Raw genomic sequence first — 25,110 nt, 5'->3', positions numbered from 1 at the left:
CGCCCTCCTCAGTCTGCTGCCACCTGCTCACAATCACTGACGTGTGAACTCCTGGAGTATCTCCCCGCCCTCCTCAGTCTGCTGCCACCTGCTCACAATCACTGACGTGTGAGCTCCTGGAGTATCTCCCCGCCCTCCTCAGTCTGCTGCCACCTGCTCACAATCACTGACGTGTGAACTCCTGGAGTATCTCCCCGCCCTCCTCAGTCTGCTGCTACCTGCTCACAATCACTGACGTGTGAGCTCCTGGAGTATCTCCCCGCCCTCCTCAGTCTGCTGCTACCTGCTCACAATCACTGACGTGTGAGCTCCTGGAGTATCTCCCCACCCTCCTCAGTCTGCTGCCACCTGCTCACAATCACTGACCTGTGAACTCCTGGAGTATCTCCCCGCCCTCCTCAGTCTGCTGCCACCTGCTCACAATCACTGGCGTGTGAGCTCCTGGAGTATCTCCCCGCCCTCCTCAGTCTGCTGCCACCTGCTCACAATCACTGACGTGTGAGCTCCTGGAGTATCTCCCCGCCCTCCTCAGTCTGCTGCCACCTGCTCACAATCACTGACGTGTGAGCTCCTGGAGTATCTCCCCGCCCTCCTCAGTCTGCTGCCACCTGCTCACAATCATTGACCTGTGAACTCCTGGAGTATCTCCCCGCCCTCCTCAGTCTGCTGCTACCTGCTCACAATCACTGACGTGTGAACTCCTGGAGTATCTCCCCGCCCTCCTCAGTCTGCTGCCACCTGCTCACAATCACTGACGTGTGAACTCCTGGAGTATCTCCCCGCCCTCCTCAGTCTGCTGCCACCTGCTCCCGGCTTGACACAATCACTGACGTGTGAGCTCCTGGAGTATCTCGCCGCCCTCCTCAGTCTGCTGCCACCTGCTCACAATCACTGACGTGTGAGCTCCTGGAGTATCTCCCCGCCCTCCTCAGTCTGCTGCCACCTGCTCACAATCATTGACCTGTGAACTCCTGGAGTATCTCCCCGCCCTCCTCAGTCTGCTGCCACCTGCTCACAATCACTGACGTGTGAACTCCTGGAGTATCTCCCCGCCCTCCTCAGTCTGCTGCCACCTGCTCACAATCACTGACGTGTGAACTCCTGGAGTATCTCCCCGCCCTCCTCAGTCTGCTGCCACCTGCTCACAATCACTGACGTGTGAACTCCTGGAGTATCTCCCCGCCCTCCTCAGTCTGCTGCCACCTGCTCACAATCACTGACGTGTGAGCTCCTGGAGTATCTCCCCACCCTCCTCAGTCTGCTGCCACCTGCTCACAATCACTGACGTGTGAGCTCCTGGAGTATCTCCCCGCCCTCCTCAGTCTGCTGCCACCTGCTCACAATCACTGACGTGTGAGCTCCTGGAGTATCTCCCCGCCCTCCTCAGTCTGCTGCCACCTGCTCACAATCACTGACCTGTGAACTCCTGGAGTATCTCCCCGCCCTCCTCAGTCTGCTGCCACCTGCTCACAATCACTGACGTGTGAGCTCCTGGAGTATCTCCCCGCCCTCCTCAGTCTGCTGCCACCTGCTCACAATCACTGACGTGTGAACTCCTGGAGTATCTCGCCGCCCTCCTCAGTCTGCTGCCACCTGCTCACAATCACTGACGTGTGAACTCCTGGAGTATCTCCCCGCCCTCCTCAGTCTGCTGCCACCTGCTCACAATCACTGACGTGTGAGCTCCTGGAGTATCTCCCCGCCCTCCTCAGTCTGCTGCCACCTGCTCACAATCACTGACGTGTGAACTCCTGGAGTATCTCCCCGCCCTCCTCAGTCTGCTGCCACCTGCTCACAATCACTGACGTGTGAACTCCTGGAGTATCTCCCCGCCCTCCTCAGTCTGCTGCCACCTGCTCACAATCACTGACGTGTGAACTCCTGGAGTATCTCCCCGCCCTCCTCAGTCTGCTGCCACCTGCTCACAATCACTGACGTGTGAGCTCCTGGAGTATCTCCCCGCCCTCCTCAGTCTGCTGCCACCTGCTCACAATCACTGACGTGTGAACTCCTGGAGTATCTCCCCGCCCTCCTCAGTCTGCTGCCACCTGCTCACAATCACTGACGTGTGAACTCCTGGAGTATCTCGCCGCCCTCCTCAGTCTGCTGCCACCTGCTCACAATCACTGACGTGTGAGCTCCTGGAGTATCTCCCCGCCCTCCTCAGTCTGCTGCCACCTGCTCACAATCACTGACGTGTGAGCTCCTGGAGTATCTCCCCGCCCTCCTCAGTCTGCTGCCACCTGCTCACAATCACTGACGTGTGAACTCCTGGAGTATCTCCCCGCCCTCCTCAGTCTGCTGCCACCTGCTCACAATCACTGACGTGTGAACTCCTGGAGTATCTCCCCGCCCTCCTCAGTCTGCTGCCACCTGCTCACAATCACTGACGTGTGAACTCCTGGAGTATCTCCCCGCCCTCCTCAGTCTGCTGCCACCTGCTCACAATCACTGACGTGTGAACTCCTGGAGTATCTCCCCGCCCTCCTCAGTCTGCTGCCACCTGCTCACAATCACTGACGTGTGAACTCCTGGAGTATCTCCCCGCCCTCCTCAGTCTGCTGCCACCTGCTCACAATCATTGACCTGTGAACTCCTGGAGTATCTCCCCGCCCTCCTCAGTCTGCTGCCACCTGCTCACAATCACTGACGTGTGAGCTCCTGGAGTATCTCCCCGCCCTCCTCAGTCTGCTGCCACCTGCTCACAATCACTGACGTGTGAGCTCCCGGAGTATCTCCCCGCCCTCCTCAGTCTGCTGCCACCTGCTCACAATCACTGACGTGTGAGCTCCTGGAGTATCTCGCCGCCCTCCTCAGTCTGCTGCCACCTGCTCACAATCACTGACGTGTGAGCTCCTGGAGTATCTCCCCGCCCTCCTCAGTCTGCTGCCACCTGCTCACAATCACTGACGTGTGAACTCCTGGAGTATCTCCCTGCCCTCCTCAGTCTGCTGCCACCTGCTCACAATCACTGACGTGTGAACTCCTGGAGTATCTCCCCGCCCTCCTCAGTCTGCTGCCACCTGCTCACAATCACTGACGTGTGAACTCCTGGAGTATCTCCCCGCCCTCCTCAGTCTGCTGCCACCTGCTCACAATCACTGACGTGTGAGCTCCTGGAGTATCTCCCCGCCCTCCTCAGTCTGCTGCCACCTGCTCACAATCACTGGCGTGTGAGCTCCTGGAGTATCTCCCCGCCCTCCTCAGTCTGCTGCCACCTGCTCACAATCACTGACGTGTGAGCTCCTGGAGTATCTCCCTGCCCTCCTCAGTCTGCTGCCACCTGCTCACAATCACTGACGTGTGAACTCCTGGAGTATCTCCCCGCCCTCCTCAGTCTGCTGCCACCTGCTCACAATCACTGACGTGTGAACTCCTGGAGTATCTCCCCGCCCTCCTCAGTCTGCTGCCACCTGCTCACAATCACTGACGTGTGAACTCCTGGAGTATCTCCCCGCCCTCCTCAGTCTGCTGCCACCTGCTCACAATCATTGACCTGTGAACTCCTGGAGTATCTCCCCGCCCTCCTCAGTCTGCTGCCACCTGCTCACAATCATTGACCTGTGAACTCCTGGAGTATCTCCCCGCCCTCCTCAGTCTGCTGCCACCTGCTCACAATCACTGACCTGTGAGCTCCTGGAGTATCTCCCCGCACTCCTCAGTCTGCTGCCACCTGCTCACAATCACTGACGTGTGAACTCCTGGAGTATCTCGCCGCCCTCCTCAGTCTGCTGCTACCTGCTCACAATCACTGACGTGTGAACTCCTGGAGTATCTCCCCGCCCTCCTCAGTCTGCTGCCACCTGCTCACAATCACTGACGTGTGAACTCCTGGAGTATCTCCCCGCCCTCCTCAGTCTGCTGCCACCTGCTCACAATCACTGACGTGTGAACTCCTGGAGTATCTCCCCGCCCTCCTCAGTCTGCTGCCACCTGCTCACAATCACTGACGTGTGAGCTCCTGGAGTATCTCCCCACCCTCCTCAGTCTGCTGCCACCTGCTCACAATCACTGACCTGTGAACTCCTGGAGTATCTCCCCGCCCTCCTCAGTCTGCTGCCACCTGCTCACAATCACTGACGTGTGAGCTCCTGGAGTATCTCCCCGCCCTCCTCAGTCTGCTGCCACCTGCTCACAATCATTGACCTGTGAACTCCTGGAGTATCTCCCCGCCCTCCTCAGTCTGCTGCCACCTGCTCACAATCACTGACGTGTGAACTCCTGGAGTATCTCCCCGCCCTCCTCAGTCTGCTGCCACCTGCTCACAATCACTGACGTGTGAGCTCCTGGAGTATCTCCCCGCCCTCCTCAGTCTGCTGCCACCTGCTCACAATCACTGACGTGTGAACTCCTAGAGTATCTCCCCGCCCTCCTCAGTCTGCTGCCACCTGCTCACAATCACTGACGTGTGAACTCCTGGAGTATCTCCCCGCCCTCCTCAGTCTGCTGCCACCTGCTCACAATCATTGACCTGTGAACTCCTGGAGTATCTCCCCGCCCTCCTCAGTCTGCTGCCACCTGCTCACAATCACTGACGTGTGAGCTCCTGGAGTATCTCCCCGCCCTCCTCAGTCTGCTGCCACCTGCTCACAATCACTGACGTGTGAACTTCTGGAGTATCTCCCCGCCCTCCTCAGTCTGCTGCCACCTGCTCACAATCACTGACGTGTGAGCTCCTGGAGTATCTCCCCGCCCTCCTCAGTCTGCTGCCACCTGCTCACAATCACTGACGTGTGAACTCCTGGAGTATCTCCCCGCCCTCCTCAGTCTGCTGCTACCTGCTCACAATCACTGACGTGTGAGCTCCTGGAGTATCTCCCCGCCCTCCTCAGTCTGCTGCTACCTGCTCACAATCACTGACGTGTGAGCTCCTGGAGTATCTCCCCACCCTCCTCAGTCTGCTGCCACCTGCTCACAATCACTGACCTGTGAGCTCCTGGAGTATCTCCCCGCCCTCCTCAGTCTGCTGCCACCTGCTCACAATCACTGACGTGTGAGCTCCTGGAGTATCTCCCCGCCCTCCTCAGTCTGCTGCCACCTGCTCACAATCACTGACGTGTGAACTCCTGGAGTATCTCCCCGCCCTCCTCAGTCTGCTGCCACCTGCACGGTCTTGGCACAATCACTGACGTGTGAACTCCCGGAGTATCTCCCCACCCTCCTCAGTCTGCTGCTACCTGCTCACAATCACTGACGTGTGAGCTCCTGGAGTATCTCCCCGCCCTCCTCAGTCTGCTGCCACCTGCTCACAATCATTGACGTGTGAGCTCCTGGAGTATCTCCCCGCCCTCCTCAGTCTGCTGCCACCTGCTCACAATCACTGACGTGTGAACTCCTGGAGTATCTCCCCGCCATCCTCAGTCTGCTGCCACCTGCTCACAATCACTGACGTGTGAGCTCCTGGAGTATCTCCCCGCCCTCCTCAGTCTGCTGCCACCTGCTCACAATCACTGACGTGTGAACTCCTGGAGTATCTCCCCGCCCTCCTCAGTCTGCTGCCACCTGCTCACAATCACTGACGTGTGAGCTCCTGGAGTATCTCCCCGCCCTCCTCAGTCTGCTGCTACCTGCTCACAATCACTGACGTGTGAGCTCCTGGAGTATCTCCCCGCCCTCCTCAGTCTGCTGCCACCTGCTCACAATCACTGACGTGTGAACTCCTGGAGTATCTCCCCGCCATCCTCAGTCTGCTGCCACCTGCTCACAATCACTGACGTGTGAGCTCCTGGAGTATCTCCCCGCCCTCCTCAGTCTGCTGCCACCTGCTCACAATCACTGACGTGTGAACTCCTGGAGTATCTCCCCGCCCTCCTCAGTCTGCTGCCACCTGCTCACAATCACTGACGTGTGAACTCCCGGAGTATCTCCCCGCCCTCCTCAGTCTGCTGCTACCTGCTCACAATCACTGACGTGTGAGCTCCTGGAGTATCTCGCCGCCCTCCTCAGTCTGCTGCCACCTGCTCACAATCACTGGCGTGTGAACTCCTGGAGTATCTCCCCGCCCTCCTCAGTCTGCTGCCACCTGCTCACAATCACTGACGTGTGAGCTCCTGGAGTATCTCCCCGCCCTCCTCAGTCTGCTGCCACCTGCTCACAATCATTGACCTGTGAACTCCTGGAGTATCTCCCCGCCCTCCTCAGTCTGCTGCCACCTGCTCACAATCACTGACGTGTGAACTCCTGGAGTATCTCCCCGCCCTCCTCAGTCTGCTGCCACCTGCTCACAATCACTGACGTGTGAGCTCCTGGAGTATCTCCCCGCCCTCCTCAGTCTGCTGCCACCTGCTCACAATCACTGATGTGTGAACTCCTGGAGTATCTCCCCGCCCTCCTCAGTCTGCTGCCACCTGCTCACAATCACTGACGTGTGAACTCCTGGAGTATCTCCCCGCCCTCCTCAGTGTGCTGCCACCTGCTCACAATCACTGACGTGTGAACTCCTGGAGTATCTCCCCGCCCTCCTCAGTCTGCTGCCACCTGCTCACAATCATTGACCTGTGAGCTCCTGGAGTATCTCCCCGCCCTCCTCAGTCTGCTGCCACCTGCTCACAATCATTGACCTGTGAGCTCCTGGAGTATCTCCCCGCCCTCCTCAGTCTGCTGCTACCTGCTCACAATCACTGACCTGTGAACTCCTGGAGTATCTCCCCGCCCTCCTCAGTCTGCTGCTACCTGCTCACAATCACTGACGTGTGAACTCCTGGAGTATCTCCCCACCCTCCTCAGTCTGCTGCCACCTGCTCACAATCACTGACGTGTGAACTCCTGGAGTATCTCCCCGCCCTCCTCAGTCTGCTGCCACCTGCTCACAATCACTGACGTGTGAACTCCTGGAGTATCTCCCCACCCTCCTCAGTCTGCTGCCACCTGCTCACAATCACTGACGTGTGAGCTCCTGGAGTATCTCCCCGCCCTCCTCAGTCTGCTGCCACCTGCTCACAATCACTGACGTGTGAGCTCCTGGAGTATCTCCCCGCCCTCCTCAGTCTGCTGCCACCTGCACGGTCTTGACACAATCACTGACGTGTGAACGGTCCCTTGTAGAGAGGAGCGCTAGATGCGGTCAGCGGGCTGCACATGCGCACTGCGGCTCTGTCCCAGCAGCTCGCGCCGCACGTGTTCCTGCGGAGTGGGCGTGGCTCGTGCTCAGCGTTTATAGAGTTCCCATCAGTCTAGACTTGTAAGGGGAACGATGGCGCCATCTCGTGGCCGCAGAGGGAACCTCTCCTATGATTCTAGGCGCAGCAGGCTGAGGTACAGCCGTGTTCTTGACGATGACGTAAGGCGGCGCATGCGCTGTGGGCGGCGGAGGAAGTGGAAGAGGTGGAGCTGGAGCCGGAGCGGCTGCGAAAAGGTAAAATCCCCCAAATCATTGCTGTGTGCCCCCGCCCCCTCCTCTACAGTAAGTACCCGGAGACTTACCCAGCGGGAGGTGTCCGCGGCCGGAGACTGACCTGTAGATCTAGTAACCGTCAGATATGGCCCCCAAATGCTATAAACACCCGGGGATTAGAATATATACACCCCTGTGCGGGCGGTGACCGTCCTGCGCACACGGTGACCCTCCTGCATACGCGGTGACCCTCCTGTGCGCGCGGTGACCCTCCTGTGCGCGCGGTGACCCTCCTGTGCGCGCGGTGACCCTCCTGTGCGCGCGGTGACCGTTCTGCCCGCGCGGTGACCCTCCTGTGCACACGGTGACCCTCCTGCGTGCGCGGTGACAGTCCTGCATGCGCGGTGACCCTCCTGTGCGCGCGGTGACCGTTCTGCCCGCGCGGTGACCCTCCTGTGCACACGGTGACCCTCCTGCGTGCGCGGTGACCCTCCTGTGCGCACGGTGACCCTCCTGTACGCACACCAAATAATAAACGGCCGGATAATAATACATATACACGCGGTAACCATCCTATATTCTCCCGGTGGTGGCGGTCTGACAGTGGTGTCACGGTCCTGTGACGGGGACTGGCTGCACGTGACTGACCGTCTCTTTGGTTTCACCTTTCTGTGTTGTTGCTGGGGACGACCTCGTGTCTCAGGTGACGCTTCAGTGGTCATTCCTTCTCCTCTCTTTAGTCACCCGTCATGCTATGCGGTTGATGACTCCTTGTTTGCGGAGGTCCTGGTGTAGGTTCTCTCTGAGGTCCTGCTCGTCCTCATACTTCTGGAAGTTACGTTTATCTTCGCTGTTGTTTTCTCCTACCTCCTGATATTAGGCCTGAGGGGTCTCCTAGTCCTTCATCTGGGGAGGAATAGGCCATCTGTGTCCTGACACTATCTGCAGGGCCCTGTTAGGGTGAGATTGGGCTTAGGTTCCTGCGTATGGACATTCCTACCATCAAGGTCTGTTCATACTGATAGCAGTCAGGGCTCGGCGTAGGGACTCACTAGGTGTGACCATTTCCATAGGTTCCAGGTCTAATACCTTTTCACTTCTGTATTCAGTGTATTTCCCGCGCCGTGACATTATCCACCGCCGCAGTGTGTCAGTGAGGCTATGGATCCTATCGCTGCACTGGCTGGACAATTGCAAGGTCTGTCTTTGGAGGTAGCCGACCTCCGCACTCAGATCCAGGGATCACAGGCTGCTGGTGTCAGTAGTACTTACCAGGCTGGTCCTGGACCGAAGGTTGCTCTTCCGGACACGTTTTCGGGGGGAGTGACGACTTCATTCAGTTCAGAGAGTCGTGTAAGTTGTACTTTAAGTTACGCCCGCTCTCATCAGGGAATGAGAGTCAGAGTCCCTCCGGTCGGTCGATGAATTTTTCAGAGCTCTAGGTCTCATCTCTGATGACCCGGATCGGATCTCCCTGGCCTGAGACCAAGTTACGTGGTTTACGGCAGGGAGAGCGTTCTGCGGAGACCTATTGCTCTGAATTTAGGAGATGGGCCACGGATTCGGAGTGGAACGATCCTGCTCTCCGTAGCCACTTCTGTCAGGGATTGTCTGAGAGGCTACAGGACACATTGGCTTTTCACGAAAATTCAGTCATTGGAAGCGGCCATGTCCCTTGCTGTACGTATGGATAGACGCCTGAGAGAGATCTAAGGTCCCTCACTCTCAGGATGAGCTATCATACAACGTGGCGGCTTCCTCCGACACCTTGGGTGGAGAGACTCCTGAGGTAATGCCTGGTGATGAACCTATGCAGTTAGGGGGAGCGACCCCTGGGCCTGCTTGCAAGAGTTTTAGTTATAAGAAGGGAATATGTTTGTTTTGCAGGACGTCCCTCCATGACGGCACCCACTGGAGGATGTCCCCATTGGCCTCTGTAGGGACAGGAAGCGGTTAGACAGAGAGGTTAAAAGGCCACTCCCCACCCCCCTCTCCATAGGAGCAGAGAGGGTCCTACGCTTAACTTATTGACGAGGCCGAGGCTGGTCGAAGGGATCTCGCCTCTCCTCTTCAGCTCTCATTCAGGGCCTATGCTAGCACCCCTCTGGGAAGGGCCCCATAGCCTTTCCTGGGATCCGGGACCTCCTGGACTCCTTACCCAACCAAGCCGCAATATCGGGATCGCTGATGCCGCTTCTCCCGCCGAGCAGCTCTGGGCTTAGCGGCGGCTCCTGATGCGACGGACCTCGTGACCGGAAGTGCGCGTCATACGGCCGGGAGAAGATGGCAGCACCCGTACACATGCTGGGGGCCTCGCATGGGGGTGGACTCTTCTTTAGAATGAGTTCCCCGAAAATTTGGAGGCGGAGCTGCGCTGCAACGGGAGGGATGGACCGAATGGGGTAAGTCTATTTATTCGTGTTGTAGTCTGTGCTGCTAGGCATCATGGAGGTCAAGATGTCTATTAAACAGGACGCCGTTACAGACTCCCCTGTCCAGGGTCATGTACAGTGGGATGCGAAAGTTTGGGCAACCTTGTTAATCGTCATGATTTTCCTGTATAAATCGTTGGTTGTTACGATAAAAAATGTCAGTTAAATATATCATATAGGAGACACACACAGTGATATTTGAGAAGTGAAATGAAGTTTATTGGATTTACAGAAAGTGTGCTATAATTGTTTAAACAAAATTAGGCAGGTGCATAAATTTGGGCACCACAAAAAAGAAATGAAATCAATATTTAGAAGATCCTCGTTTAGCAGAAATCACAGCCTCTAAACGCTTCCTGTAGGTTCCAATGAGAGTCTGGATTCTGGTTGAAGGTATTTTGGACCTTTCCTCTTTACAAAACATCTTTAGTTCATTCAGGTTTGATGGCTTCCGAGCATGGACAGCTCTCTTTAAGTCACACCACAGATTTTCAATTATATTCAGGTCTGGGGACTGAGATGGCCATTCCAGAACGTTGTACTTGTTCCTCTGCATAAATGCCTTAGTGGATTTTGAGCAGTGTTTAGGGTTGTTGTCTTGTTGAAAGATCCAGCCTCGGCGCAGCTTCAGCTTTGTCACTGATTCCTGGACATTGGTCTCCAGAATCTGCTGATACTAAGTGGAATCCATGCGTCCCTCAACTTTGACAAGATTCCCAGTCCCTGCACTGGCCACACAGCCCCACAGCATGATGGAACCACCACCATATTTTACTGTAGGTAGCAGGTGTTTTTCTTGGAATGCTGTGTTCTTTTCCCTCCATGCATAACTCCCCTTGTTATGGCCAAATAACTCAATTTTAGTTTCATCAGTCCACAGCACCTTATTCCAAAATGAAGCTGGCTTGTCCAAATGTGCTTTAGCCCACCTCAAGCGGCACTTTTTGTGCTGTGGGCGGAGAAAAGGCTTCCTCTGCATCACTCTCGCATACAGCATCTCCTTGTGTAAAGTGCTCCGAATGGTTGGACGATGCACAGTGACTCCATCTGCAGCAAGATGATGTTGTAGGTCTTTGGTGCTGGTCTGTGGGTTGACTCTGACTGTTCTCACCATTCGTCGCTTCTGTCTATCCGAGATTTTTCTTGGTCTGCCACTTCGAGCCTTAACTTGAACTGAGCCTGTGGTCTTCCATTTCCTCAATATGTTCCTAACTGTGGAAACAGAAGCTGAAATCTCTAAGATAGCTTTCTGTATCCTTCCCCTAAACCATGATGGTGAACAATCTTTGTCATTTGAAAGTTGTTTTGAGACCCCCATGTTGCTACTCTTCAGAGAAAATTAAAAGAGGAGGGAAACTTACAATTGACCCCCTTAAATACTCTTTCTCATAATTTGATTCACCTGTGTATGTAGGTCACGGGTCACTGAGCTTACCAAGCCAATTTGAGTTCCAATAATTAGTTCTAAAGGTTTTGGAATCAATAAAATGACAACAGTGTCCAAATTTATGCACCTGCCTAATTTTGTTTAAACAATTATAGCACACTTTCTGTAAATCCAATAAACTTCATTTCACTTCTCAAATATCACTGTGTGTGTCTCCTATATGATATATTTAACTGACATTTTTTTATCGTAACAACCAACGATTTATACAGGAAAATCATGACGATTAACAAGGTTGCCCAAACTTTCGCATCCCACTGTAAGTGTTTACTTGCCTTTCTAATACCCGCATGGTTTTTTGTAAGGCAATGCCGTATTTTGGCTCTTTCTCTCTACCCTTCCACCAAGGCTGAGAAAGAGACCGGACACAAGTCCCTTGGAGACTCAAAAAAGAAATAAAAAAAGTGCAACCTGCACAAAGAAATTGCCGAAGATATATGAAAAATCGCTATGTACGGACTGCCTGGCAAAAATCCTAAAAGAAGAACAACCTTCCTTTTTATCGGATTTGAAAGCCATAGTAACGGAAGAGGTCCAGGCAGCAAGTCTAAGCCACATCCCTCCGATAGTCCCTTCCCCCCCACCTGCTAAACGGTCAAGTGTCCAAATAGATTCCTATTCAGAGGAAGAGGGGTTATACTATTCCGATGACATGGAGGACGATCTTCCCCCTTCCGACGAACCGAGGAAGTACTTATTCTCCAGCGAGGATCTAGATCCTCTCCTAACCGCCATAAGACAGACAATGGCAGTCGAAGAGGAAGAACAGGCTCGCACCATACAGGACGAAACGTTTGGGGGCCTGAGAGCAAAAAAGAGGAAACTTTTCCCTGTAAATACAAACCTAAAAGATTTAATTAAAGAAGAATGGGAGGAAGCGAAAAATAAATTATATGTTCCGCGAGAATTTAAAAGCAGACTTCTCTTTGACCCAGAAGAAATAAAACTGTGGGAAGAAATCCCGAAGGTGGACGTTCAAGTGGCAAAGGTGGTGAAAAGAACCACTATCCTATTTGAAGATTCATCACAATTAAAAGATTTGATGGATCGGAAAATAGATGGGTTATTAAAGAGAGCATGCAAATATCGCTGCCACCTCGGTAGCCAGAGGGATGGTCCTGGGGCTGGATCAAGTAGAGAACCACCTCAGGATAAAAACGTCTGCGGAAGAAATCTTGGACTCTCTTCCATTACTAAAGATGGCCACATCCTTCATGGCTGACGCCTCAGCTGAATCCATCCGGTTTGCAGCAAGGAATGGCACTCTAACAAACACGGCATGGCGGGTGCTTTGGCTGAAGTCATGGACTGGAGATATGGCTTCCAAAAATAAACTGTGTGCAATCCCCTTTTCCGGTTTCTACTTGTTCTGGCCAGTCTTGGACTCTATCCTGGAAAGTGCAGCCGATAGGAAAAAAAGGCTTTTCAGAAGAAAACCTAAAAAGACTCAGCCCTTTCGGAGGCCCTCTAAACAATTCTCAAGTACAATACCAAGAGGGAAAGGCAAGACGGGTAGATGGAGCTACCCAAAAGGAGGAAGGGAAAGAGGCTTCCTCTTCAACCCAAACACAGGGAAACAATGACGCCAAGCCGGTAGGGGGAAGACTCCGTTATTTCTGGCAAACTTGGAAGCAAGTCACCCAGAACCAGTGGATCCTAGATTCCATTCAAGAAGGATTCAAAATCTAGTTTCGTTGTGCTCGTCCCCAGAAATTTCAAGTCACAGAATTTCAATCCGCTACCCAACAGTATCAACTCTTGACAGATTATCCAAAAACGAGTAGATCTGAGTGCGATAACTCGGGTACCTCACTCGCAGAAGTTCACGGGTCACTACTCAAAGCTGTTTCTTACGAAGAAACCAGACGGATCTTTCAGGACAATCATCAACCTGAATCTCCTAAAGAAAAGGGTAGTGTACCACAGATTCAAAATGGAATCTATTAGATCAACAATCCCACTAATAAGTCCAGGGGCATTCTTATGTACCATAGACCTGAAGGATGTCTACTACCACATCCCAATACATCCTCAGCACCAACAATATCTAAGATTCGCAATCAAAAACCAAACAGAAGTTTTCCATTACCAGTTTCAGTGCCTGCCGTTTGGAATATCCTCCGCTCCACACATATGCACGAAGGTGATCTCAGAAGTTATGGCCTACCTAAGACAGTAGCAAATAAATAATACCGTACCTAGACTATTTTCTTCTCAGTGCAGAATCAAGACAGAGCCTGGAAGACCATATTCAACAGACCTTAGCCCTATTCAAAAACCTGGGTTGGATTGTAAACTACAAAAAATCGGACCTGTACCCGGACACCAAGAAGAAATTCTTGGGGACGGTTCTAGACACATTAGAACAACACTCCTTCCTTTCAGAAGAAAAACAGGAAATGATAATAAAATGAATAAAATCCTTCAGAAAGAAGGGAAACCATACCTTACGAGAGACTATGCAGATTCTAGGTTTGATGACTTCTTACATATCAATCGTGCCTTCGGCCCAGTACCACTCAAGAGCCTTACAGGACACGGTGCTCTCATCCTGGGACAGAGACCACCACTCCCTCAACTCAAAAATAGTCCTACCAAAGGAAGTGTTAAACTCCCTGTCCTGGTGGACGAACCCGGAAAACCTAGGAAAAGGGACTCCCTGGAACATGTCACCGGCTATAGTGATTACCACAGATGCGAGCCAGAGCGGCTGGGGAGCCCACCTGGAAGGTCACTTCTTTCAAGGAGAATGGTCCCTTCTGGACAGTCGGAGATCCTCAAATTTCAGAGAATTGAAGGCAGTACTGGAAACGGTGAAGACAGCAGAACGTTTACTTCGGGGCAATCATATAAAAATTCTGTCAGACAATATGAACACGATTTGCTACTTGAAGCGCCAAGGAGGGACAAGGAATCCTCTCCTTCAAAAGCTGACATAGTAGATATTTACGTGGGCCTAAAAGAGAATCCTTTCCATCTCAGACATTCATCTAAAAGGAGCACTCCACTCCATGGCAGACTTCCTAAGTCGACACAGACTCAACCCAGGGGAATGGAGACTCAACAGAGATGTATTTCATCTGATTTGTCACAGATGGGGCCGCCCACATATAGACCTTTTTGCGTCAAAAGAGAATTCCCAGCTGGATTGTTTCTTCTCTCTCAATCCAAGAGATCATTCATTGGGAGTAGATGCTCTAGCTCAGGAGTGTAATATGGAGCTAGCATATGCCTTTCCTTCATTACCCCTGATTCTGGCAGTTTTAAGAAAATTAAGGATGAGTTCAACAACGCTAATCCTAATTGCACCAAACTGGCCCAAGAGAGCCTGGTTTACAGTGCTGGAAGAGATATCGATTCGAGAACCGATTCTCCTTCCAAAAAGACAAGACTTTCTTCTTCATGGTCCTCTGGAACACCCGAACATCGGGAAACTGAAGTTAACAGCCTGGATCCTGAGAGGCAGACACAGAGGGGAAAGGGCCTATCAGACAAGGTAATATCTACATTACAAAAGAGCCGCAAACCAATAACCTGGGCCATATGTAATACATTTGGAAAAAATTCTTAAATGGTCTATACAATCCTGCCTTTGAACCAATCGAGCAAATTTTGGATAAAATGCTATCCCTTAAGACAGCATTCCTGGTAGCCATAACTACAGCTCGCAGAGTGGGGGAAATGCAATCCCTTTCAATCAGAGAGCCATATTTAAAAATTCTGGACGACCGAATAATTCTAAAAATGGATCCGTCTTTCTTACCTAAAGTTGTTTCTCCCTTCCATGGAGATCAAGAAATAATGCTGCCTTCATTTTGTACCTCTCCCCCCCTCCCATTGTCTGGACGTAAGAAGATCACTTCTGGCGTATCTTCAAAGGACATGTACATGGAGAAGATCATCTAATCTTTTGTCTCGTTTGGAGGAAGAAACAAAGGCAATAAAGCGTTGAAACAGACTCTGGCTCGATGGATCAAAGAGACTATCAGAGAGACTTGCAGTCGACAGAAATTAGACTGCCCATTATCTATAAAAGCCCACTCAACCAGGGCCATGGCAGCTTCATGGGCAGAGAAAGCTGAGGCATCGATTGATCAAATTTGCAGGGCCGCAACATGGTCCAGCTTCTCGACCTTTGTAAAACATTATAGATTATATTATCTTACCAACCAAGACCTGGCATTCGGACGGAAGGTCCTCCAGGCGGTGGTCCCCCCCAGTTATGTGTAAGCTGGTAGTTCTCCAGTGGTGCTGTCATGGAGGGACGTCCTGGAAACTAAAATTTAGACTTACCGGTAAATGGTTTTCCAGGAGTCCGACATGACAGCATCCGGTATAACCCTCCCTATTTCCTTCTTGATTTGGATCTATATTTGGTACCAATGTGATGTTAAACATTGAGCTTCCCAATAAATGTGTTGGATCCTATCTGGTGTAGAGGGGCCTTTTAAACTCTCTCGCTTCCTGTCCCTACAGAGGACAATGGGGACATTCTCCAGTGGGTGCTGTCATGTCGGACTCCTGGAACACCATTTACCGGTAAGACAAAATTTTAGTTTTTCTGTGGAAAAAGGGGACATTTTGTTAATGTTTGTCCTTACATTCAGCGTGTAGGTGAAAACAAGAAGAGAACTTTTTCCCATCTCACTCTTGGTGGTGTGGGTGGGGAGTCAGAGAGCTTACTTTTGCCATGTACTGGTAGTACCCAATTTCTCCTGTCTGCCGAGGGGGCACTAGAGTTCAAAACTGTGGGAATTGAGGTGTTTATCGACAGTGGGGCAGGGGTGAACCTGACTGATGCTCAGACGCAGTAGAGAAAAATATTTAGGTGTTTGCAATAGACTCCGCACCATTACTCAGAAATGTTTGTCACAGATGGTGCAGGACCTCTGTTAAGGAGTGTGTGATTTTCATCAGAAATCCATCTCGTGTTTTGTGCTGGAGGCTCTGCCGGCTCCGTTGGTTCTGGGTTTTCCATGGTTAAGCAAACCTAACCCTACCATTGACTGGCAAGCGAGACAGATTCTCCATTGGAGTCATTATTGCGTGGACAACTGTCTCAATGCACTGAGCAAAAATATAAACGCAACACTTTCGGTTTTGCTCCCATTTTGCAGGAGCTGAACTCAAAGATCTGAAACATTTTCTACAGACACAGAAGACCCATTGCTCTCAGATACTGTTCACAAATCCGTCTAGATCTGTGTCAGTGAGCGCTTCTCCTCTGCCGAGATAATCCATCCCACCTCACAGGTGCTGATTAGACAGCATGAATATTGCACAGGTGTGCCTTAGACTGCCCACAATATAAGGCCACTCTGAAATGTGCACAGTTTTGCCTTACTGGGGGGGGCACAATCAACACATAGAGTTGATCAGGTTGCTGATTGTGTCCTGTGGAATGTTGGTCCGCTCCTCTTCTGTGCGAAGTTGCAGAATATCGGCAGGATCTGGAACACGCTGTCGTAGACGCCGATCCAGAGCGTCCCAAACATGCTCAATGGGTGACCTGTCCGGTGAGTATGCTGCCATGCAAGAACTGGGATGTTTTCAGCTTCCAGGAATTGTGTCCAGATCCCTGCAATATGGGGCTGTGCATTATCAGGCTGCAACATGAGGTGATGGTCGTGGATGAATGGCACAACAATGGGCCTCAGGATCTCGTCACGGGATCTCTTTGCATTCAGAATGCCATCAATATAATGCCCCTGTGTTCGTTGTCCATAACATACGCCTGCCCATACCATAACCATGGGCCACTCCATCCACAACGTGGACGTCAGCAAACCGCTCGCCCACACGACGCCACACACGCTGTCTGCCATCTGCCCTGAACAGTGAAAACTGGGACTCATCCGTGAACAGAACGCCTCTCCAACGTGCCAGACGCCATCGAATGTGAGCATTTGCCCACTTAAGTGGGTTACGACGACGAACTGCCGTCAGGTCCAGACCCCGATGAGCATGCGGATGAGCTTCCCTGAGACGGTTCTGACAGTTTGTGCAGAAAATCTTTGGTTATGCAAACAGATTGTTGCTGCGGCTGTCCGGGTGGCTGGTCTCAGACGATCATGGAGGTGGACATGCTGGAGGTGGAAGTCCTGGGCTGGTTACACGTGGTCTGCGGTTGTGAGGCCGGTTGGATGTACTGCCAAATTCTCTGAAACGCCTTTGGAGACGGCTTATGGTAGAGAAATGAACATTCATTGCACGGACAACAGCTCTGGTAGACATTCCTGCAGTCAGCATGCCAGGTGCACGCTCCCTCAGACGTTGCGACATCTGTGGCATTGTGCTGTGTGATCAAACTGCACATTTCAGAGTGGCCTTTTATTGTGGGCAGTCTAAGGCACACCTGTGCAATATTCATGCTGTCTAACCAGCACCTTGATCTGCCTCACCTGTGAGGTGGGATGGATTATCTCGGCAGAGGAGAAGTGCTCACTACACAGATCTAGACGGATTTGTGGACAATATCTGAGAGTAACGGGTCTTCTGTGTCTGTAGAAAATGTTTCAGATCTTGAGTTCAGCTCATGAGAATGGGAGCAAAACCGAAAGTGTTCAGTGTACACTAACGCTGTTCCCTCTTTTATTACTCATTTTTCGGGTGTATTTTCGGAGTGGTTGCCAGGAGTTACCCCCACACTGGGAATATGATTGTCCTATCAATCTCATTCCCGGAGCGAAGTTGCCCAAATCTAGGTTATATCACCTCTCTGAACCTGAAAGAGCGGCCATGCGAGAGTACATTGCCGAGAATTTGGCTAAGGCCTCTTTCACACGGGCGTCATGTTTTTGGCCCGGATAAGATGTGGGTGTGTCGCGGGAAAATGCACGATTTTTCTGCACGAGTGCAAAACATTGTAATGCGTTTGGTACTCAAACCCGAACTTCTTCACAGAAGTTCAGGTTTGGGTTAGGTGCTGGGTAGATTGTATTATTTTCCCTTATAATATGGTTAAGCATTCTGAATACAGAATACTAAGTACAATAGGGCTGGAGGGGTTAAAGGGCTTCTACCACCAGAAATACCGTTATGTAGCGGACTGATATAGCGATGCGCCAATGTCAGCACTACATAACAGTAGGTTTCTAACATTAGTCCCTGCAGCCGTTTTTGTAAAAAATGCACTTTTATTATATGCTAATGAGCCTCTAGGTGCTATGTGGGCGTAAAATCAGCACCTAGAGGCTCCGCCACTCACCCATTATCCCGCCCAGGTCCCCTGTTCTGCCCGCCCAGCTCCTCTTGATTGATGCCACGGTCCACCGCATCATTGACGAAATCCCGCGCCTGCGCCATTCACTTCTGTCTTCGGCGCAGGCGCAGTGAGTGAATGATGCGATCCTGGTGCCGGATTCCTCAAGCCGGCTGCGCAAACAAGTGGATTAAGGTGAGTTAAATATATATATTTTTTTAACCCCTCCAGCCCTATTGTACTATGCATTCTGTATTCAGAATGCTATTATTTTCCCTTATAACCATGTTATAAGGGGAAATAATAATGATCGGGTCCCCATCCCGATAGTCTCCTAGCAACCGTGCGTGAAAATCGCACCGCATCCGCACTTGCTTGCGGATGCTTGCAATTTTCACGCAGCCCCATTCACTTCTATGGGGCCTGCGTTCTGTGGAAAACGCACAAAGAGGAGCTTGCTGCGATTTTCACGCAACGCACAAGTGATGCGTGAAAATCACCGCTCATGTGCACAGCCCCTTAGAAATGAATAGGTCCGGATTCAGTGTGGGTGCAATGCGTTCCCCTCACGCATCGCACCCGCGCGGAAAGAGGCCTAAGTGGACATAGTAGACCTTCCAAGTCCCCAGAGGCAGCAGGGTTTGTCTTTGTAAAGAAGAAAGACGGAACCCTTAGGCCATGTCTGGACTTCCGTGAGCTCAATCAGATTACGGTCCGTGATCCGTACCCTCTTCCTTTGATTCCTGTCTTGTTTAATCAGATTGTAGATGCCAAAGTGTTCTCCAAGTTGGACCTAAGGGGGGCATATAATCTGGTCAGGATCAAGGAAGGGGATGAGTGGAAGACGGCGTTTAATACCCCAGAGGGTCAGTTTGAGAGTCTTTTCATGCCGTTTGGGTTAACCAATGCTCCTGCGGTTTTCCAGCATTTTGTTAATGACATCTTTCATCATCTGGTGGGGAGGTTTGTTGTTGTATATCTTGATGACATACTAATTTATTCTCCAGATATGGAGACCCATCAGGATCACGTGACACAGGTGTTACAGATCCTAAGAGAGAATAAATTGTATGCTAAGATGGAGAAGTGTGTATTTGCAGTAAAGGAAGTGCAATTCCTGGGCTACCTACTCCCATCTTCAGGTTTTCGTATGGATCCTGAGAAGGTCCGTGCTGTGTTGGACTGGAATCTGAAAGCGCTTATCCGGTTTTTGGGATTCGCCAACTGCTACCATAAATTTATCTTTAATTACTCAACTGTTGTTAAACCTTTAGCGGACATGACTAGGAAAGGTTCAGATGTCTCAGTCTGGTCTGAGGGGGCATTACAAGCCTTTTCTGTGGTGAAGGAATCTTTTGCTTCTGCTCCTATACTGGTGCAAACGGATGTGTCTCAGCCATTCATTGTGGAAGTTGACGCATCCGAGGTAGGGGTGGGAGCAGTCTTGTCGCAGGGTCCTTCACCTAGTAAATGGCGCCCATGTGCTTTCTTCTCTAAGAAGCTCTTGGCTGCAGAAAGGAATTATGACGTGGGTAATAGGGAATTGCTGGCCATTAAGTTGGCTTTTGAGGAGTGGCGTCATTGGTTGGAAGGAGCGATTCATCCTAATATGGTAATTACTGATCACAAACATCTGGCCTACCTGGAGTCAGCTAAATGTCTGAACCCCAGACAGGCCAGATGGTCGTTGTTTTTGACCAGATTTAATTTCATTGTCACCGATCGTCTTGGGATTAAAAACGTCAAGGCGGATGCTTTGTCGCGTAACTTTCCTGGGGGGTGGTTGTGTGATTCGGAAGATCCAGGTCCTATCTTGGCTGAAGCGGTAGTAATATCCGCTCTTTATCCTGATCTCGAGGCAGAGGTGTGGGAGGCCCAAGTAGATGCACCGGATGTCACGAGGGTGTCAAGAGCCACGTCTGACTCCGTTATACCCGGGGTCAGGAAGTCGCAGCGGGTGGCTGGGCGCTCTATGTCTAAAGACAGTACTGTTTATTAATGGTAGCTTTCTGGGTTTGCCTTGCAATCCTTTTTGGCTCACTCAGGGATCCGTAGCTTCTCCTCCTCAGCTGTTTCTTGTCCAGCACTCCCAACCTCCTTATATTCCCCTCTCTCACTTCTCTGGTTGCCAGATATAGAGCTTCCTGCCTGCACTTCTATACTGACCCTCTGGAGCTGAGTAGCTGAGATCCCTGGTTGTTGTTCCAGAACGTTACCCTCCGGATCCCTGTTGGGCCTTGGTGGTCTGCTGTTGTCGCCCACCTGGGATTATATGTTTGTCTGTATTGTCTGTCCTCTCCTTGGTGTTTCCCTCTTAGTGTCAGTGGTGCGGACTAGTGATCCCACCGCCCCGTTCACTACATAGCGCTAATCATAGGGAAAGCCAGGGTTTAGGCACGTGATCGGCGTACGGGTGAGGAACCCGTCTAGGGACGTCAGGGCAGTCAGGTGCCAGCCGCAAGGTGAGTCAGGGGTCACCATCTTTCCCTCTCTCTTGGACAGGGCCTTCCCATTTCCCTCCCTTTGCGTGACGCCGGTCATTACACCGGATCCCTGTCCTCCGGGACAGTTGTTTGTTCCTTCTGAATTACGTCACAAGGTGTTTGAGGAACATTACTGTTCTTACAGGATACCCCGGGAGCAGATCGATTTCATATCTCGTAGATTCTGGTGGCCGGGGTTGCGTAAGTGTGTTGAGGACTGTGTCGGCCTATAGTACTTGTGCACATGCCAAGGTGACACATACTTGGCCTTCTTTACTTCTGTTGCCTATCCCGTCCAGACCTTTGGACTCCTTTGTCCATGGATTTTATCACAGATTTGCCTAATTCTTCAGGAAAAACTGGGATTTTGGTGGTGGTTGATCGCTTTAGTAAGATGGCTCACTTTATAGCATTGCCTGGTTTACCTAATGCTAAAACTCTCGCTCAAGTGTTTGTCGATAACATCGTGAAGCTACATGGTATTCCCTCTTATTCTGTCTGATAGAGGGACTCAGTTTGTGTCCAGATTCTGGAAGGCGTTCTATACTCTTCTGGAGGTACAATTGTCCTTCTCTTCTGCTTTTCATTCTCAGTCGAACGGACAGACTGAGCGCACTAACCAGAATCTGGAGGCTTTCTTGAGATGTTTTGTCTTGGAGAATCAGGAGGAGTGGTCTTCATTTTTGTCTTTAGCTGAGTTTGCCATAAATAACCGTAGACCGGAGTCCACTGATAAGTTGCCGTTTTTGGGGGCATATGGGTTCCATCCGCAGAGACTTCTGGTATACCTGAAGAGGAAAGATTTTCCTCTTCTTTGTCATCTATTTGGAAATTAGATTCAAAATAATAAAAAAAAAAAATTGGTAATAAGTATAAACGTATGGCTGACGAGACGTATGAATGGTCCGGACCTAAGAGTGGGTGATTCTGTGTGGCTGTCCACAAGTAAAATTAAGTTGAAAGTACCTTCGTGTAAGTTGGGCCCAAGGTTTATTGGTCCATATAAAATCATTGCCATTATTAACCCGGTTGCCTTTCGTCTTGAACTCCCTCAGGCTTTGAAGAATGTGTTCCATAAATCGTTGTTGAAGAGAGATGTCGAACCTGTTGAACCGTCCTCCTTGCCTTCCGCGCCTGTCATGGTGGACGGTAATCTAGAATTTCAAATAGCCAGGATAGTGGACTCCCGAATTCTCCGTAGATCCCTCCAGTATCTTGCCCACTGGAAGGGTTACGGACCTGAAGAGAGGATGTGGGTTCCAGCGGCCGACGTTAATGCTAATCGTGTTGTGAAAGCTTTTCACAGGGCTCATCTGGATAAAGACGGTCCTGGGGAGTACTGTCACGGTCCTAGAAGATCGAGGAGACTGGCTGCACGTGATTGACAGTCTCTTTGGTTTCACCTTTCTGTGTTGTTGCTGGGGACGACCTCTTGTCTCAGGTGACGCTTCAGTGGTCATTCCTTCGCCTCTATTTAGTCCGGCCTCACCCATCATGCTATGCGGTTGATGGCTCCTTGTTTGCGGAAGTCCTGGTGTTGGTTCTCTCTGAGTTCCTGATCGTCCGCATAGTTCTGGAAGTTAAGTTTATCTTCTTTGTTGTTTGTTTTCCCCTACTTGCTGACATTAGGTCTGAAGGGGTCTCCTATTCCTTCATCTGGGGAGGAATAGGCCATCTGTGTCCTGACACTATCTGCAGGGCCCTGTTAGGGTGAGATTGGGCTTAGGTTCCTGCGTATGGACATTCCTACGATCAAGGTCTGTTCATACTGATAGCAGTCAGGGCTCGGCGTAGGGACTCGCTAGGTGGGACCTTTTCCCTTTCCCTAGGTTCCAGGCCTAATACCTTTTCCCTTCTGTGTTCAGTGTGGAGTGTATTTACCACACTGCGCTTTGAAAAGTGGTGGCGGTCATACAGAGGTTGGGTTACCTGCAGTGGTGGCGTTCATACAGAGGATGGATATCCTGCAGTGGTGGCGTTCATACAGAGGATGGATATCCTGCAGTGGTGGTGTTCATACAGAGGTTGGGTAACCTGCAGTGGTGGTGTTCATACAGAGGATGGATATCCTGCAGTGGTGGCGTTCATACAGAGGATGGATATCCTGCAGTGGTGGCGTTCATACAGAGGATGGATATCCTGCAGTGGTGGCGTTCATACAGAGGATGGATATCCTGCAGTGGTGGCGTTCATACAGAGGTTGGGTAACCTGCAGTGGTGGCGTTCATACAGAGGTTGGGTAACCTGCAGTGGTGGCGTTCATACAGAGGTTGGGTAACCTGCAGTGGTGGCGTTCATACAGAGGATGGATATCCTGCAGTGGTGGCGTTCATACAGAGGATGGATATCCTGCAGTGGTGGCGTTCATACAGAGGATGGATATCCTGCAGTGGTGGCGTTCATACAGAGGATGGATATCCTGCAGTGGTGGTGGTCATACAGAGGTTGGGTAACCTGCAGTGGTGGTGTTCAGACAGAGGATGGATATCCTGCAGTGGTGGCGTTCATACAGAGGATGGATATCCTGCAGTGGTGGCGTTCATACAGAGGATGGATAACCTGCAGTGGTGGCGTTCATACAGAGGTTGGGTAACCTGCAGTGGTGGCGTTCATACAGAGGTTGGGTAACCTGCAGTGGTGGCGTTCATACAGAGGTTGGGTAACCTGCAGTGGTGGCGTTCATACAGAGGATGGATATCCTGCAGTGGTGGCGTTCATACAGAGGATGGATATCCTGCAGTGGTGGCGTTCATACAGAGGATGGATATCCTGCAGTGGTGGCGTTCATACAGAGGATGGATATCCTGCAGTGGTGGTGGTCATACAGAGGTTGGGTAACCTGCAGTGGTGGCGTTCATACAGAGGATGGATATCCTGCAGTGGTGGCGTTCATACAGAGGTTGGGTAACCTGCAGTGGTGGCGTTTATACAGAGGTTGGGTAACCTGCAGTGGTGGCGTTCATACAGAGGATGGATATCCTGCAGTGGTGGCGTTCATACAGAGTATGGATATCCTGCAGTGGTGGCGTTCATACAGAGGATGGATATCCTGCAGTGGTGGCGTTCATACAGAGGATGGATATCCTGCAGTGGTGGTGTTCATACAGAGGTTGGGTAACCTGCAGTGATGGTGTTCATACAGAGGATGGATATCCTGCAGTGGTGGCGTTCATACAGAGGATGGATATCCTGCAGTGGTGGCGTTCATACAGAGGATGGATATCCTGCAGTGGTGGCGTTCATACAGAGGATGGATATCCTGCAGTGGTGGTGTTCATACAGAGGTTGGGTAACCTGCAGTGGTGGCGTTGATACAGAGGATGGATATCCTGCAGTGGTGGCGTTCATACAGAGGTTGGGTAACCTGCAGTGGTGGCGTTCATACAGAGGATGGATATCCTGCAGTGGTGGCGTTCATACAGAGGATGGATATCCTGCAGTGGTGGCGTTCATACAGAGGATGGATATCCTGCAGTGGTGGCGTTCATACAGAGGATGGATATCCTGCAGTGGTGGCGTTCATACAGAGGATGGATATCCTGCAGTGGTGGTGTTCATACAGAGGTTGGGTAACCTGCAGTGGTGGCGTTCATACAGAGGTTGGGTAACCTGCAGTGGTGGCGTTCATACAGAGGATGGATATCCTGCAGTGGTGGCGTTCATACAGAGGATGGATATCCTGCAGTGGTGGCGTTCATACAGAGGATGGATATCCTGCAGTGGTGGCGTTCATACAGAGGTTGGGTAACCTGCAGTGGTGGCGTTCATACAGAGGATGGATATCCTGCAGTGGTGGCGTTGATACAGAGGATGGATATCCTGCAGTGGTGGCGTTGATACAGAGGATGGATATCCTGCAGTGGTGGCGTTGATACAGAGGATGGATATCCTGCAGTGGTGGTGTTCTCACAGAGGTGGGATTTTCTTTTACTGTGGCGGTCATACAGGGGATGGATATCCTCCTGTGGTGTCGGTCATACAGGGGATGGATATCCTCCTGTGGTGGCGGTCATACAGGGGATGGATATCCTGCAGTGGTCATTCTAAGCTCTTCCATCTGGGACACACACAAGATGATGATGAGGAGTGGTTCCTATCACACATGGTTGACACAAGACCCGACCATTAGACGGACAGGAGAGAACACGTGGAGGTAGACTGAAGAACGTCCACCGATGAACCCTACATTCTTCTAATGGTCTTGTCTTGCGCTT

The 25,110-nt window shown here is 51.3% G+C and overlaps 1 protein-coding gene across 1 annotated transcript in view; it reads left to right on the top strand.

The window, feature by feature from the left end:
• Positions 1-7,291: 7,291 nt before the first annotated feature.
• Positions 7,292-25,110, top strand: part of LOC120982986 (myb-related transcription factor, partner of profilin-like) — a 95,872-nt gene continuing 78,053 nt past the window's right edge. Inside the window, exon 1 of the mRNA XM_040413096.1 lies at positions 7,292-7,354. The gene's annotated coding sequence lies outside the window, so the exon portion shown is untranslated. The remainder of the gene's footprint in view (positions 7,355-25,110) is intronic.

The sequence above is a fragment of the Bufo bufo genome (assembly GCF_905171765.1).
Source record: "Bufo bufo chromosome 8 unlocalized genomic scaffold, aBufBuf1.1 SUPER_8_unloc_2, whole genome shotgun sequence".
Lineage (NCBI taxonomy): Eukaryota > Metazoa > Chordata > Amphibia > Anura > Bufonidae > Bufo > Bufo bufo.
The sequence above is the reverse complement of the archived record's forward strand: the minus strand, read 5'-3'. Positions and strand labels throughout refer to the sequence as shown.